Below are 16,724 nucleotides of genomic sequence, written 5' to 3'. Positions count from 1 at the left end.
ACGTAGAAAAAAGAAGGAGGGACCATGCGCGGACATTTAAATCAATGGCGGTGAAAGGTTGACGTTGGTGTGATGCGGAGGTGGAGTGTTTACTGCAGATTTGGTCGATGAAAAGATTCAAAAACAGTCGACAAGACGCACAAAAACTCCGAGGTCTACGGAAAGATCTGGAAACAAAGCCACGCATCGCCATGACGTCATCAATGCGTGTGACGTGTTACGGCGTGATGACGTATAGGCAGCAAGAAGCATTCTCCGAGGCCCAGGTAGTGTGAGTACAAACGGGCCTGGGGGGGGGGGCAAGGACCCTAAAGCACGGGGCACGGGACGGAGGCACAGTGGGAGGGCGCCCTATGTTGTGATCTCTTGTCTGGTGTTGTGCTTTTTAAAGATTTATTGTGTGTTTTTGGTCCTTTTTAAGGTTTTGTTCAACAGTTTCTTTATTTTACACGAGCACAGTTTTTAAAAAACCTCCAAAAAGTAAAATATAACGAGTCGTGTAACAAATTACTGTTGTCAGCGCGAAACAAATACGGTAAAAAATAATACTTTAGTGTAGTTTATTACATTTGGAGTGACGTGTGTCGATGATTGAATGCATCTATCTTTAGACACTCTGCAGATTTATTATGTGCTGTGCTTTGGGGCGGTTAGATTACCCAGCATGCCCCAGACTCAGATTCCAGGTTATGCGGTCACCTAAGCGGCTCCTGGGGGTCCACAGATTAATGGGGGACGGGCCGCGCACACCGTAATCCACACCGGGCACCGGGCACCCTGCTGCTGCTGCTGCTGCTGCTGCTGCTGCTGCTGCGGCGGTGCACGTAGGGTCATAAATCTCTCCGCAGCGTTTACGGTTTGATACACGCTGGGTTAGGAAAATAAAGTCTTTAAGGGTGTGTGTGTGTGTGTGTGTGTGTGTGTGTGTGTGCGTGTGTGCTTTTGTGTGTGTGTGTGTGTGTGTGTGTGTGTGTGTGTGTGTGTGTGTGTGTGTGTGCGCTGCCATCCTCTGAGGACCAGTTAATAAAAGCCTAATACGCGCTGATGAAAATAAATCACAGACGCTTCAAAACAGAGATGTGCAATCACTCAGCACCTCAAGGTGTGTGTGTGTGTGTGTGTGTGTGTGTGTGTGTGTGTGTGTGTGTGTGTGTGTGTGCGTGCGTGTGTGTGTGTGTGTGTGTGTAGGGCAGGAGGAGACTCCACTTAAAGCTGCATTCTCTCTAATGTCCAGCAGGAGGAGACTCCACTTAAAGCTGCATTCTCTCTAATGTCCAGCAGGGAGAGACTCCACTTAAAGCTGCATTCTCTCTAATGTCCAGCAGGGGGAGACTCCACTTAAAGCTGCATTCTCTCTAATGTCCAGCAGGAGGAGACTCCACTTAAAGCTGCATTCTCTCTAATGTCCAGCAGGAGGAGACTCCACTTAAAGCTGCATTCTCTCTAATGTCCAGCAGGAGGAGACTCCACTTGAAGCTGCATTCTCTCTAATGTCCAGCAGGAGGAGACTCCACTTAAAGCTGCATTCTCTCTAATGTCCAGCAGGGGGAAACCCCGTACGTCACAGGAGTCGTTCGGTGACTTCACGCCCGTCGGTCTGACAGAAATATATTTTGTGTGACCTCACCGGGAGCCGGGGTGAGACGGACAGCTGAGAACGACCCCACGCCGTGTAGCGCGGTGTGAATATGCGTGTGGGGCTCCAGTCGGAGTAATACCATTACACGCGGGCTTGGTTTACAGCTGAGGAGGGTTTTCATCACCACTGACGGACGCCTCGCTCTCTCCCAGACTCACTCACTTGACACCGGGTCACATGTGATACGGGGACGAGAGACTTTAACTATTTTAAGAGGCTAAAAATATCAAAGATTCAAGTCTGAGACGACTTCTCTGTAGGTTTGAATGGTTTTCTTACGCTTTGATTTACAGGGAAAGCACCATTAAGTGCCTGTACGCATTTATTTAATATTATATTTATATTTTTTTGCTGTTTTCAATTTTTATTTTCTTAATTAAATTGAAAAATCCTCCCTTTTCCCGCCCCAGGAGAGTCCAAACACAACAAAACTGCAAAATAAATAATAAAAATAATATTAAAATATATACAAATAATAATAAAAATAATACAATAAATGTGATAATAATAATTACTTAAATTAAATTAAATAACGAATAATAATATACATTTTAAAACACAATTAATATAATAATAATAATAATATAAGAAATGTGATTATAATAAATTACTTGAATTAAATAAAGATTAATAATAATAATAATAATAATTTAAAAATCCAATTAATATAATAATAATAATATCATAATAATAATGTGATAACAATAAATTACTTAAATCAAATAAAAATAAATAATAATACAAAATTAAAAACATACTTAATATGGTAATATTAATCCAATACATATGATGACAAAAATAAACATTTAAAAATGTAATCAAATAAAAATAAATAATAATAATAAATACTTAAAAACCCAATTAATATAATAATATTAATAATTAAATAAATATAAAAATACATTACCTAAATAATATTAATAATCATAATAAACCTTATTTCTTTAAGCACTTTTCTTAACAAGAGAAACCACAAACAACTCGTTAAAATATAAAAGTATAAAAAAGAAATATATATTATTAAAATATAAACCCAGCAACATATAAGATATTCATAAATGCTATAATCCTATAAAAGAAATAAGAAAATGAACAAAACATAAATTCTAAAGGTCAAAAACGGCCTCAGACTATTGACTGTAGAGCCCGTCGTGATATCGGCACAAACATCAATCAAACATCATCAATTAAGAGTTAAATTAAGAGTCAGTCATCCAAACTACTTTGACAAAGACCGACCACTCATTTAACTGTTGGAGAAACTCAATTCTGTTCATTATGAAGATGCTGAACAGAAACAAATAAGCAGTGTCTCTCCATCTCTTATCTTTCTCTCTCGTGTCAGTGCCTCGCGGCTTCGTGCGATGGCGTGCTGTCCACAGTCGTCACACTTGAAAACCTGATTCTGGGGCTGGACTTGTTGGTTGACCCAGAAACTCTTTTCACAAGTGGATGAGCTGATGGAGTCCAACGCAAAGTGACCTGAAACTCTTCCTCTCCCCTGCAGTGCTGTAGTGTCAACGTGCAGAGTCAGCGTTATATTAGGACACGCAGATGCAGAGAGGCCCACGCATAGAGGCGGAGTAATACACAGGCTGGGCTGGGGGCCCCAGGAGTGCAAGGGCCCCGGATTGGCCCGGCTAATTTCACCGATTGGATAAATATGGGACACATTAAGATCAGCTGCCATCATGTGGCCGGGTTCATAAGGTCAGTTTCGTTTTCAAATGATACGGCACTCAGGGCGCCCTCCCACTGGTTAAACGCACTAGGCCTGACCTGAAAAACCTGGCCCGGTGCGGAAGGATAGTGTGGCGGCAAATTATCAGAAAGGAAATGTGACAGAGCACGAAAAGAAAAGCACAATGACTCTCAATCTCTAGTTTCAAGCAAAGACTGTATACAAAATGGACGTAGCGTATCTGTCGAGGTCCGTTCTCTCAACTTGATCCAATCGTCCTCGCCTACGGGAGCCGCCATCTTGCACGACTTTGACTCCGCCTCTTTTCCTCTGACCAAAAAAGGGCATGTATGTGACGCTGGGGGGAGGGAGATACGTCCATCTGGCTGACGTTTACCTCCGAGGAGAAGTGAGGGCCAGAGGCCAGCTGTCACTAAGAGGCCACGCCCCTAATTATTCATAAACTTTAACCTCCAATAAAATAAAAACTAGCCCCTCCCCCTCAGTGTTGCCATGGAGATCTGAGCTAAACACACAGACTAGAATGTTCTTTTGTCCTTAAACAGGTTTAATGATGCTGTGTAAACGGCCTGTTTAACATGGGGCTCAATGAGAAACTGCTCTGTTATGAAACCTGCCCCTAGTGGACACTCAGAGAACTGACGCTTTCGGCACTTCCTGATTGGATCAAACAGGAAGTCGCTGTGGTGGGGAACTAGTTTCAAGTCTTCTTCAACACAGCATGATGTTCATTCAGTAAATTCTGGTCCCATTTAGAGTTAATAGACCATGAAGCAGGGGACGTTTAAGAGCCGGGCCACAATCAGGATAGAGGAGCTTGTTTTTGACCCTCTCTGTTTTTCTGTTTTCACCTTTTCTAAAAAATGTAGAAGTACTGTTACAAGTTCTGCGACGAGGACGTTCCTTCAGTAAAGTATTAAAAACAGAAAAACCTTGTGAACTGACTTCATTATTTCCTCCATTAATTGATTCTTTAGTTTATAAAATAGAGAAAATACTGAGAAATGACGTCAACTGAACCCGTCACGATGTTTTTTTTGTCACAAAATCCTTTAAATACATTTTTTAAAGATATTTTTGGGGTCTTTTTTCTCTCTCTGTATAAACTGAGCTCGTGAGTCTCCAGAGGGTCGTATCGCTAACCCATGCAGTTCACTTCTCACCTGTGACGCTAAACCTCAAAGCGGTGGAACCGGCGCAACGGGAGGAAGGTTGCGCGTTAAAGTGTTAACGGTCGACAGGTGGGAGCGAACACAGCGAGGGGAGAACAGGACACCGATAAAACAGGAGTGTGTGTGTCGTTAAAGAGAGAGAGGGGCGAAGAAACGACGAGCGATATAAAGGAACGGAGGAAAAGCGGCAGCTGCACGATTAAATCCACCTGCTCGGTCTTTCTCAGACGCACCGCGTTACTCGCACCTGTCACGCCGTAAAAACTGAGACCCTCAAAATTTACGAGGTGTTCGGTCATACGGCGAGCGCGTACTGTTGGCCAAATGTGTGTGTGTGTGACACTGTTGCAGAGGTCGGAGTACAAGGTCAGTGCTTTGGAATTGAAGGAGCTTTTGGTTTCCGACGTCTCCCCCAACACTGGCATCCACTGTTCATCATGAAGGCTGCGTCATTTAAAACAGCACAGCTCAACATCTGTAGAGCAACAGTGGATCGTCCCGCTCTATGTTGCAACTTCACTTCAATCATTTCATCCAATGCACAACAAAGCAAAGCCGTGTGCACTGTTTGTCTAATGCTCTCCTTTAGTGCTGAAGGCTGAGGACCTTTCAGAAGGGACAGGAGCTGGGCTATGGAGTACTGAGAGGACACTGCTGTGAAGTCCTGACCCCGAGTGAAGGAGTTCAAGTACCTCTGGATCTTGTTCAGGAGTGAGGGGACGATGGAGCGTGAGTTTGGCCGGAGAATCGGAGCAGCGGGGGCGGAGCTGCAGTCGCTCTACAGCACCGTTGTGATGAAAAGAGAGCTGAGGAAGGCAAAGCTCTGGATCTACCGCTCAGTCCTGGTTCCTACCCTCACCTGTGGTCATGAAAGCTGGGTCAGGACCCAAAGAACCAGGTCGCGGGTACAAGCGTGTGAAATGTGTTTCCTCAGGAGGGGGGCTGGAGTCTCCCTTAGAGAGAGGGGGAGAAGTTCAGCATCCGTGAGGAACTCGGAGTAGAGCCGCTGCTCCTTTGCGTTGAAAGGAGCCAGTTGAGGTGGTTCAGGATCATCTGGTAAGGATGAACCCTGGGCGCCTCCCTAGGGAGGTGTTCCAGGCACGTCCAGCTGGGAGGAGGCCTCGGGGAAGACCCAGGACCAGGTGGAGAGATTAGATCTCCACACTGGCCTGGGAACGCCTCAGGATCCCCCAGTTAGAGCTGGTTAATGTGGCCCGGGAAAGGGAAGTTTGGGGTCCCCTGCTAAAGCTGCTGCCCCCGAGACCCGACCCCGAATAAGAGGCTGAAGATGAAGCTCAAATATAGACGACGGGCCGTCACAGCAATAACGAGGAACAACAACATCCCAAAACCTTTTATATGTGTGTGTGTCAGTAAATCCTGCTTTATATGAGTTGTACTTCGAGCTTCAGATGACGGAGCTGTCGTAAAAACCTGAAAATAGAGCTGAGGAGGGCGCGGAGGTAAATCAGATTTACTCTCTCACACACACAAACACCCTTAAATCCAGACGTCTAATGCCACAGCAACAGCGAGCTCAGAGCAAAGCCTTGCTTCAGACCGGAGCTATTTCACACCTTACATGAAAAAACATCTCCACACACACACACACACACACACACACACACACACACACACACACACACTCACACACACACACACACACACACACACACACACACACACACACACACACACACACACACACACACACTCTCGGTTTATTGCTTAAGTCTTGTCCCCATCACTCGTTCTCAACCCTCTCTTCCACTTTAGCTCACACACAGTCTTTACTCCCCTTTATACGATCATCCCATCCAAACCCAGCCAAGCCCCATAATGGCCCAAAGGTATGGGATGGTAACACACACACACACACACACACACACACACACACACACACACACACACACACATGCAAACGGCGTGATTTCAGATAAACGCCTCCCCAGTGTCCTGGCTGTGCTGTAAAACTATTAAAAGCTTATTTTGACAATTTAAGCATTACGTTGTGTTCCTATCTGATTTATTGACATCTAATAATAAATGTCCTCCGAAAATATACGGTAGGGCGGCACACAGCGAGAGGGTTCCTGGTTTGAATTCCGGCTGGGGCCCTTCTGTGTGGAGTTTGCATGTTGTCCCCGTGTCTGCGTGGGTTTTCTCCGGGTTCTCCGGTTTCCTCCCACAGTCCAAAGACGTGCAGGTGTTCGGTTCATTGATGACTCTAAATCACCCGTAGGTGTGAATGGTTGTCTGTCTCTGTTCGTCTCTATGTGTCCTGTGATAGACTGGCGTCCTGTCCAGGGTGGCCCCCGCCTCACGCCCGATGTCAGCTGGGATCTGCTCCAGCACCCCGCGACCCCGACAGGGACAAGAGGTTGAAGATATACGGTGACCTACGGAAGCTGAAGACGGCCATACTCACGTACATTTTTTAGGCCATTATCTTTAAGAAAATACTGATCACGCATGCTGAACAATTTTGTGGTGAGTAAAAATATTTTCCCGTGCCCCGTGCTTTAGGGTCCTTGTCCCCCCCTCCAGGCCCGTTTGTACTCACTCTACCTGGGCCTCGGATAATGCTTCTTGCTGCCTATACGTCATCACGCCGTAACACGTCACACGCATTGATGACGTCATGGCGATGCGTGGCTTTGTTTCCAGATCTTTCCGTAGACCTCGGAGTTTTTGTGCGTCTTGTCGACTGTTTTTGAATCTTTTCATCGACCAAATCTGCAGTAAACACTCCACCTCCGCATCACACCAACGTGAACCTTTCACCGCCATTGTTTGAAATGTCCGCGCATGGTCCCTCCTTCTTTTTTCTACGTCCCAACAGGCGCACAGGAAATGACCTCAGAGCCGCCGTAGGCCTCATGCTCGTACACGTGCGCACGCTCGTGCTCGTACATGTGCAAACGTGCTTTACTAAAGCCCACCTCTCCCAAACGGGCTGTGGACGGCAAGCGTGCCGCTCCTAGACGCGGTACGGTTGCACTCACACTGGTCAAAGGAACCAGACTTTACCCGTGAAACGTGTTTGAGGACGGTACGGAGGCACAGTGTGAGTGCGAACTTAGAGTTTCTCAGTCCAGTGGGAAAGAGGGTTTGGCTGAATCACTTAAAGCTAAATCTTAAACTCCCTGGAATACATCTGTTGAGCAACATGTGCGCGGTGTTACAGTATGTGTGATATACTCTACACAGCTGAATACAACTGGGAAAGCCTTGGGTTTAGACACATGAGGCATCCCCCCCCACACACACACACACCCACACACACACACACACACACACACACACACACACACACACACATCCCAGACACAGTTGTCTTCTTGTTTTAGCTATAGGGTCAGCCCGGCTCGCCTAGGTTAATACCATAGGACTATTTCACACTTGCTAATTGCTCCATACGCACACATGGCTACAAGAATGCGGTCACTTTGAACCCACTGTGGATGGAAGACAACCACGAGACGCATTTGTCAGATTTACGTGGCTCAGACAGACGTTTCCCGTAAATCCTATTGTTCGCCAACTCAACCGTGAAAACAGCCGTTCCTTAAAACCCATTACACGTCATTTGTGTTGTTTTGTTAGCATGCAGAGGCTAACACTTGCAAGCTAGCTCGAGTTGGTGAAGTGTTTGTGCTCACCGGCGGGAAGGGACGACGGCGTTGTTGCCGCTGTTGGAGACGTGGTCGCTTTCCCCCGCGGCTGAGTTACGGGCGCTGCCGTTGGTCTTTTTCGGGCGACCCTGTTGAAGAGAATCCCGGGCCTTCTTTTCCTCCAGCATGGCCGAAAATACAAACACACACACACACAAACACACACACCACGGGCATGTAAACAACACCCAGCGTCTTGAATCACACACACGTCCACTTCAGAGTCAATCGGATTTATTGTCCAAGCAGGTAGAGCAAAGATATGATCCCCGAAATGGGTAAAAAATGGAAAAATGGGACTTTTTTTTGCTATTTTGTTTGAATTCTTCGCATGTTTACAAAAAACAAAAGAAGTTGTAACCAAAAAGTAACAAATCCTCGCGCGGTTCTGGGAAATTAACGCATTGGATCCTCTTTCACGTGGTGCGAGATCAGCTCATTACCCACCGATTTCAACACGGTTCAAAGAAACGATCGTTTAAATGCAGAAACCAAGTCGGTTAAATCTTCACGGCCCAACGAAAACTCAACATCCTCCAGGAATTCGTCATTTCAGGCGACAAAAGGGTGTTCGGCGACTCGAGCGTTCGGCATTTCTGAGGGCTTAAGAGCCGTGAGTGGCTCGGGGGAGAGTTGAGCAGCGAGAGGCGAGAGACTGAAGTGAAGGGCGAATCTGCGCGGCTCAACACACGCGTGTCCCTCTGAGCCGGCAGCTGGAGAGGGAGAGAGAGAGAGAGAGAGAGAGAGAGAGAGAGAGAGAGAAGCAAGGGAGGGATTCTTGAAGGCTAAAGAGAAAGGGGTTGTCTACAACAGTGGTTCTCAAACTTGTTTCAGCCAAGTACCTCCTTACAACGCAAAAACAGTTTTGCTAGGGGGGGGGGGGGGGGCTTCATAAAGCCTTTAAGGGCGCCCTCCCACTGTGCCTCCGTCCCGTGCCCCGTGCTTTAGGGTCCTTGTCCCCCCCTCCAGGCCCGTTTGTACTCACACTACCTGGGCCTCGGAGAATGCTTCTTGCTGCCTATACGTCATCACGCCGTAACACGTCACACGCATTGATGACGTCATGGCGATGCGTGGCTTTGTTTCCAGATCTTTCCGTAGACCTCGAAGTTTTTGTGCGTCTTGTCGACTGTTTTTGAATCTTTTCATCGACCAAATCTGCAGTAAACACTCCACCTCCGCATCACACCAACGTGAACCTTTCACCGCCATTGTTTTAAATGTCCGCGCATGGTCCCTCCTTCTTTTTTCTACGTCCCAACAGGCGCACAGGAAATGACCTCAGAACCGCCGTAGGCCTCGTGCTCGTACACGTGCACACGCTCGTGCTCGTACATGTGCAAACGTGCTTTACTAAAGCCCACCTCTCTCAAACGGGCCGTTGACGGCAAGCTGGCCGCAGTTATGCGTGGTACGGTTGCACTCACACTGGTCAAACGCACTAGGCTTTACCTGAAAACCTTTTTTGGCGCGGTGCGTAAGGACAGTGTGAGTGCGCCCTAAAATACAAAAACACTTGCTGCTGCTACGTTTCAACCATAAATCGCGGTTGCATTCGTTTACAGCGGTTTAAACAGGAATGCCAAATATGAAATGGGGAAGTAGGCGTCATGATCGACATCAGGGGTGTCAAACTGATCCAGTAAAGAGTCGCTGTGGCTGCAGGTTTTCATTCCAACCAAGCAAGAACACACCTGGTCCAACAAACCAACTGTGTGAAGACAGTTCAGGTGGTTGAGTAAGTCGAGTCAGGCGTGTTTTTGATTGGTTGGAATGAAAACCTGCAGCCACACGGCCCTTTACTGGATCAGTTTGACGCCCATGATCGACGTCTTGGCAGCCCCTCCTCTGTGTGTCTGCTCTGTGTATGTTTTGATCCTCGTCTCTCCCCTTCCCTGTCAGTGTTGTGCGCGTGGGCGTGGTCTTCTCTCTCCAGCAGGTGGATCCAGGTGCATCTCATCCCACTAATGAACCGCTCCGTATAACCTCCAGATTCCAGCCACTCGTTGCTAGATCATACTCTCAGCCTGAGCGGGACCTAGTTTGACGACGGCCTCTAGTATCTCTTGAGTGTTTTCGCTTGTGTAGCATTAGTAACCGGTTTGATTCCCTCTGTCCAGTTAATCCTGCTTTCCCGTCTGCCTGCTTGCCTCCACGCCTGTTCGTCTCCTCCTACCACTGCCGGTCACTGCACCCAACCGACCTCCATCTTGGGGAAGCTTCCGACCAGCACGACGCAGACTCCTTGACTCCGCCTTTACGAGGAGGAGATCACCACGTTTCTTCACCCAGCACCACCAGAGCTCCTCGTGGGACCCTGTGACCCCTCCTTGCACGCCATTACTTCGTCCTGCACCGTGGCACTTTCACCGGATCACCTTGAACTGAATCTCCTGAGTCGAGTCGTGCATTTGGGTTCAACCTCTGTTGTGCACCATAACATTAGGATCCATGCATGAGTCACATATTTTCATGATTATATATTTTTTTAGTCTCGTGTACCCCTGCAGTACTCCAACGTACCCCCAGGGGGACATGTACCCCCATTTGAGAAAGACTTGTCTACAAGTTCAACCAATAGGAGGATCACAGAATAAAAGTGTTAGTTATGGATGTATTTCTCTAAAATACACACGTGACAGCACAAGTTATTAGCAACATTTTGTGGTTGGCATCATGGAGACATTTCAAAGGTTAAAGTCTCGCAAGACCGTTTCCTTGACTGTAGACGGTGATAACTTCACAGTGGCTGGACGGATTTTAACCGTTTAAACTGCATTTGAAACGTCCATCTCCTCTCAAACTTTGCGACTTACCGTTCTCTTACAATGTGGGGTAGTATCAGGAGATATAGGACCCTGGGAATATAGACCGTTTTGGTCGAAGGGCTTTCATGAACACCGTTTTTGGAGCTTCGGCAGCATCTGGCATGGAAAAATAAATAATACTTTTGAATGGAGCCAGCCCTGCTACAGGCTACCGCTCCTGCTACTGAGACATCTGGAGTATCTGCAGTAACGATCCGGCCCCGAATGAGCCTCAGGACCGGCTTCATACACAGGAAGGCAGGTGATTAGTGCCAATGAGAAACACCTGGATCAGTCTGCCCAAAAAAACAGCTCACAACAGGGAAACACCGACATATGGAGACAAAAACCCAGAGACTAAACAGGAGAGGAGGGCTGCCCTGATGTAATCGTGACAGTAAGTGTGTGTCGACGCTGGAAAATAGGACAGCTGGCTAATCATTGTGCAGAGCTTTTACAGAAACGGCTCTAATGTCGACCAATGTGATCCGCAATATGTTAATTAACGTATTTGATGGAGGTCGTCCATGTTTTCTGTTTACCTTCGACTTAAACGTTCTGGGACACTCTGAAGTCGGAGCGAGTGAACGCCATGTAGGACTTGGAGGGGTAAGTCCGTGTCCCAGTGCGTAGAAACGCAGCATTACTCCGCCCATCGTTTGGGATAATGCAACAAAGTTCACAGACGGGGTCATGGAGAGGTCAGGGGGGCGGGGGCATTTTTAAATTTGACGACATCTGCGTGGGTTTTCTCCGGGTTCTCCGGTTTCCTCCCACAGTCCAAAGACGTGCAGGTGTTCGGTTCATTGATGACTCTAAATCACCCGTAGGTGTGAATGGTTGGCTGTCTCTGTTCGTCTCTATGTGTCCTGTGATAGACTGGCGTCCTGTCCAGGGTGGACCCCGCCTCACGCCCGATGTCAGCTGGGATCGGCTCCAGCCCCCCGCGACCCCGACAGGGACAAGAAGCTGAAGATGAATGAATGATTGAATGATATAGTGACGTCCCAACGGTCCCAACGGTCCCGACGGTCGACTCTTCCTCCGTATTGGACAGTCGGGGGGCGTGTTGAGACATTTTCAACCCCTCAAATGCTGATTTTTATTCAAAATTTGGTGAAAATGTGAATATTAACACCAGCGTTGATGCGTTTTTCATCACAGTAAAGTCACGTCATTTAGTTTACAGCTCAAAAAAACAGGTTTCAGTGTTAAGTACCTCTTTAAATAATAGATTAAAGTATTAAATAATGACATGAAAGAGTTACAGTATAGTTATAAACTTTATAAGATGAATTTTTGGGGGATAAAGTGGTAAATGTCCTGATTATGTCATAAAAAACATTATAAACTGCATTTGTTGTCGTTGGTTTCATGGATAAATGGCGACCTCTAGGGTTTCTCATCGGTAACTACATTAAAAATAAAAGTTTTACCTTTTTAACTTTTACACGTCACATTAAAATCATACTAATAATAAAATAGGGGACAAAATAAGTAACGAAGAGTATTGTGTCTTATATCAAAATCATGTATAATATATAAAAATACCAATTTCTTTTACCCAGAACATAAAAATTATATAAATATGGACAAAATAAATAATGTTAAATATCACTTTTCATCGTTTAAGCTGATTTAAAGTTCAAGTTCAGAGTTAAGATCTTTATTAATTTCAATAAAGTAATAATTTCTTTAGCATTTAATTTAATTTAGCATTTCATTTAATGTTTAACTTTTAGATTATTATGACTTTTATAAAGCATTTCACAGGGTTTTAACCGTCAGAGGGTCAAATATGATCAACTACACTTAAAAAAACGTAGAAAAAAGAAAATTTACGTTCAATATTCTCTATAAATTAAATAATAATAAAGTAATAACTTGTTTAGCATTTAATTTAATGTGTAACTTTTACTTTATTATGACTTTTATAAAGTATTTCACGGGGTTTTAACTGTCAAATATGATCAGAAGTTATTAAAAAAGTTCATTTACATTGAATATTTTCTATAAATTAAATAATAAAGTAATATTTTTAGCATTTGCTTTAATTTAGTTTGCTTTAACCTGCTTGCAGACTGCAATAAAAGTGATTATTTGTAACTTTATGACTTTTATAAAGTATTTCAAAGGGTTTTAACCGTCAAATATGATCAGAAGTTACTGAAAAAGTTAATTTAAGTTGAATATTTTTCCATTTTCTGTAGATTTTACGGCCTAAACACAAAATATCGAGCGATTAAATGACAAAAATTACCAAAACCGTTCCTAAATATGAGCTGTAACTGGAAAAAAGAGGCGTTTGAGTCGGAGGAACTTGTTAAAAGTGTTACTTTGTTTCACAATTTACAAAAGAAAGACAAAAATCCATCCACCGGAGCAGTTTGGACAGAGCATACAGCAGAAGTACATCAGTACGTCGTAGTGCAACGTGTTTCACAGTCAGCGGGGGGGCAACAGCTCGATAACTCTGTACAATCCACAATAATCCACAATAATCCACATATTTACACTCAAACGTAGAAAAAGCCCGACAGGTTTCACTGAATTCAGTTTGATTTGAATGAGACGGAAGTACGGAGGCTCAGAGAGGCAACGAGGAAACTAATATTCTGCTCTTTCAGTTTATAAATAAAGCTGTTTAACTTGTTTCCTTATGTTTTTAATGATTTACATCCGTGAAAACGACTGAAAAGAACATTTTGGCAGGGAAAGTTTTGTTTTAGGGTCATATTTCCTCAAATAGAAGGCCCTAAACACTAACCCCTACCCCCTAACTCTAACCCTTAACCATAATCCTAACCCTAACCTTAACCCTAACCCCTAATCCTGACCCCTAACGCTTAACCCCTGACCCTTACCCTTAACTCTAACCCCTAACCATAATCCTAACCCCTAACCCCAACCCCTAACCATAATCCTAACCCCTAACCATAACCCTAACCCTTAACCTTACCTCTAACCCTAACCCTTACCTCTAACCCTAACCTCTAACCCTAACCCTTAACCCTAACCTCTAACCTCTAACCCTTACCCTTAACCCTTACCTCTAACCCTAACCCTTAACCCTAACCTATAACCCTTACCTCTAACCCTAACCCTTACCTCTAACCCTAACCCTTAACCCTAACCTATAACCCTTACCTCTAACCCTAACCCTTAACCCTTACCTCTAACCCTAACCCTTAACCCTAACCTCTAACCCTTACCTCTAACCCTAACCTCTAACCCTAACCCTTAACCCTAACCTCTAACCCTAACCTCTAACCCTAACCTCTAACCCTAACCCTTACCTCTAACCTCTAACCCTAACCCTTACCTCTAACCTCTAACCCTTACCTCTAACCCTAACCCTTAACCCTTACCTCTAACCCTAACCCTTACCTCTAACCCTAACCTCTAATCCTTAACCCCTAACCCTAACCTTAACCCTAACCTCTAACCCTAACCCTAACCCTTACCTCTAACCCTAACCCTTACCTCTAACCCTTACCTCTAATCCTAACCTCTAATCCTTAACCCCTAACCCTAACCCTTAACTCTTACCTCTAACCTCTAACCCTAACCCTTACCTCTAACCCTAACCCTTACCTCTAACCCTAACCCTTACCTCTAACCCTAACCCTTAACCCTTACCTCTAACCCTAACCCTTACCTCTAACCCTTACCTCTAACCCTAACCCTTAACCCTTACCTCTAACCCTAACCCTTACCTCTAACCCTAACCTCTAACCCTAACCCTTAACCCTTACCTCTAACCCTAACCTCTAACCCTTAACCCTTACCTCTAACCCTAACCCTTACCTCTAACCCTTACCTCTAATCCTTAACCCCTAACCCTAACCTTAACCCTAACCTCTAACCCTAACCCTAACCCTTACCTCTAACCCTAACCCTTACCTCTAACCCTTACCTCTAATCCTTAACCCCTAACCCTAACCTTAACCCTAACCTCTAACCCTAACCCCTTACACCCAAACCCTAAGGAAGGAGTCTTAAAGACGCTCCAAAGTCAAAGCTAAGCTAGGCTAGTTTTGTTGTGTGTTTATGTTAAATCAAAAGTATGTTTATGTTCTTTGATGTTGTCTTTCATATTTTAATATAACACCAGTCTAGATGGTTCCATGTACAATTTACAGCGTTAGAAAATAGAAAACTTGTTAGAAATCATTTTAAATCTAGAGTTTTCTTTTTCCCAGTTGCGTCTCGTTGCTTCCGTACGGACGTGACTTAAAAAGAGAGAAGGTAAATACATAAATCGTTCCCTGCTTCAAACAGGTAAAACTGCACTTTTGTAGTTAAAAAGCATTTAGCGTAACTTCCAGTCGTACATGTTGTGATAGTTTGTGCTGATTTCGAGTCCCGTTCAAAAATCAACCGTAAGTTTTTATTTGATTTTCAAAAGAAACAAAACAGAATGAATGAAATCAAAATGCCCGTGAGGTGATCGAAGTGCTGACGTGCTGCGAGTAAAACACACAAATGTAAAGAAAATGAATCCCACATTAATGCCTATTGTTTTATATATATTTCCCCTTGTTCCCTCATCGTGTTATCTTGTTGTTATCTAATGAAAAAAGCCCCAAAACCAAATATACGTGTGTTTCCATGTATAAAGTGTGTTTAAATGATATGTGAGAAACTTCATATGCTGATAAATAATGCATTCGTCTGTTTTCTGTTCCCTTTCTCTCATATTTTTATGTTAGCGTTAGCTTGTTAAGTAATAAATCTGCTCAAATTTGATTTAAACTGCTGAAATATCTCTTAAATTAATATTTTGACATTTTGGGAAATGCGCTTTTTCGCTTTCTTGCCGAACGTTTGATGAGAAGTTCAATTTGTTTCATGTTTTTTCATTATATATGAAGCTACTTAGCTTAGCTTAGCTAGCTAGTGAGCCATGCTAGCTAGAATGCTAGCATGGCTCGTTTTAAAGGTGATTAAAAAACCTTGGGCATGAAATAATCCCATATAATCCCACGTACTCTGAATGTAATGCCTGTTGATTTATATATATTTCCCCTTGTTCCCTCATCGTGTTAAATTTAACTAATGAAAAAAGCCCCAAAACTAAATATACGTGTGTTTCCATGTATAAAGTGTGTTTAAATGATATGTGAGAAAGGGAATAAGGATTAACTAAAGGATTAATCCACTCGTTTGTCTGTTTTCTGTTCCCTTTCTCTGATATTTTTATGTTAGCGTTAGCTTGTTAAGAAATAAATCCGCTCAAATTTGATTTAAACTGCTGAAATATCTCTTAAATGAATATTTTGACATTTTGGGAAACACGCTTATTCGCTTTCTTGCCAAACTTTTGATGAGAAGCTCAATATAATTCATGTCTTTTCATTATATATGAAGCGAATTAGCTACTTAGCTTAGCATAAAGACTGGAAATGGGGGGGAATGCTAGCATGACTCGTTCCAAAGGTGATTAAAAAAACCTTGGACATGAAATAATCCCACATTTAACATCAGGTAAAAGCACAACAAGTTGTTTTTGATGCTCCAGTTTTAAACAAATGAGATATAACGCGTTATTAAATTAAATTAACTCGCTGTTTTTTTTGTCTTTATGCTAAACTAAGCTAACTAGCAAAACTAAGAGAACTAGCTAAACCAAGCTAACTAGCTTAACCAAGTTAACTAGCTAAACTGAGCTAACTAGCTAAACTAAGCTAACTAGCTAAACTAAGCTAACTAGCTAAACCAAGCTTACTA

The sequence above is a fragment of the Echiichthys vipera genome (genome assembly GCF_963691815.1).
Source record: "Echiichthys vipera genome assembly, chromosome: 22".
Taxonomy (NCBI): Eukaryota; Metazoa; Chordata; class Actinopteri; order Perciformes; family Trachinidae; genus Echiichthys; species Echiichthys vipera.
Note: the sequence above shows the minus strand (reverse complement) of the source record.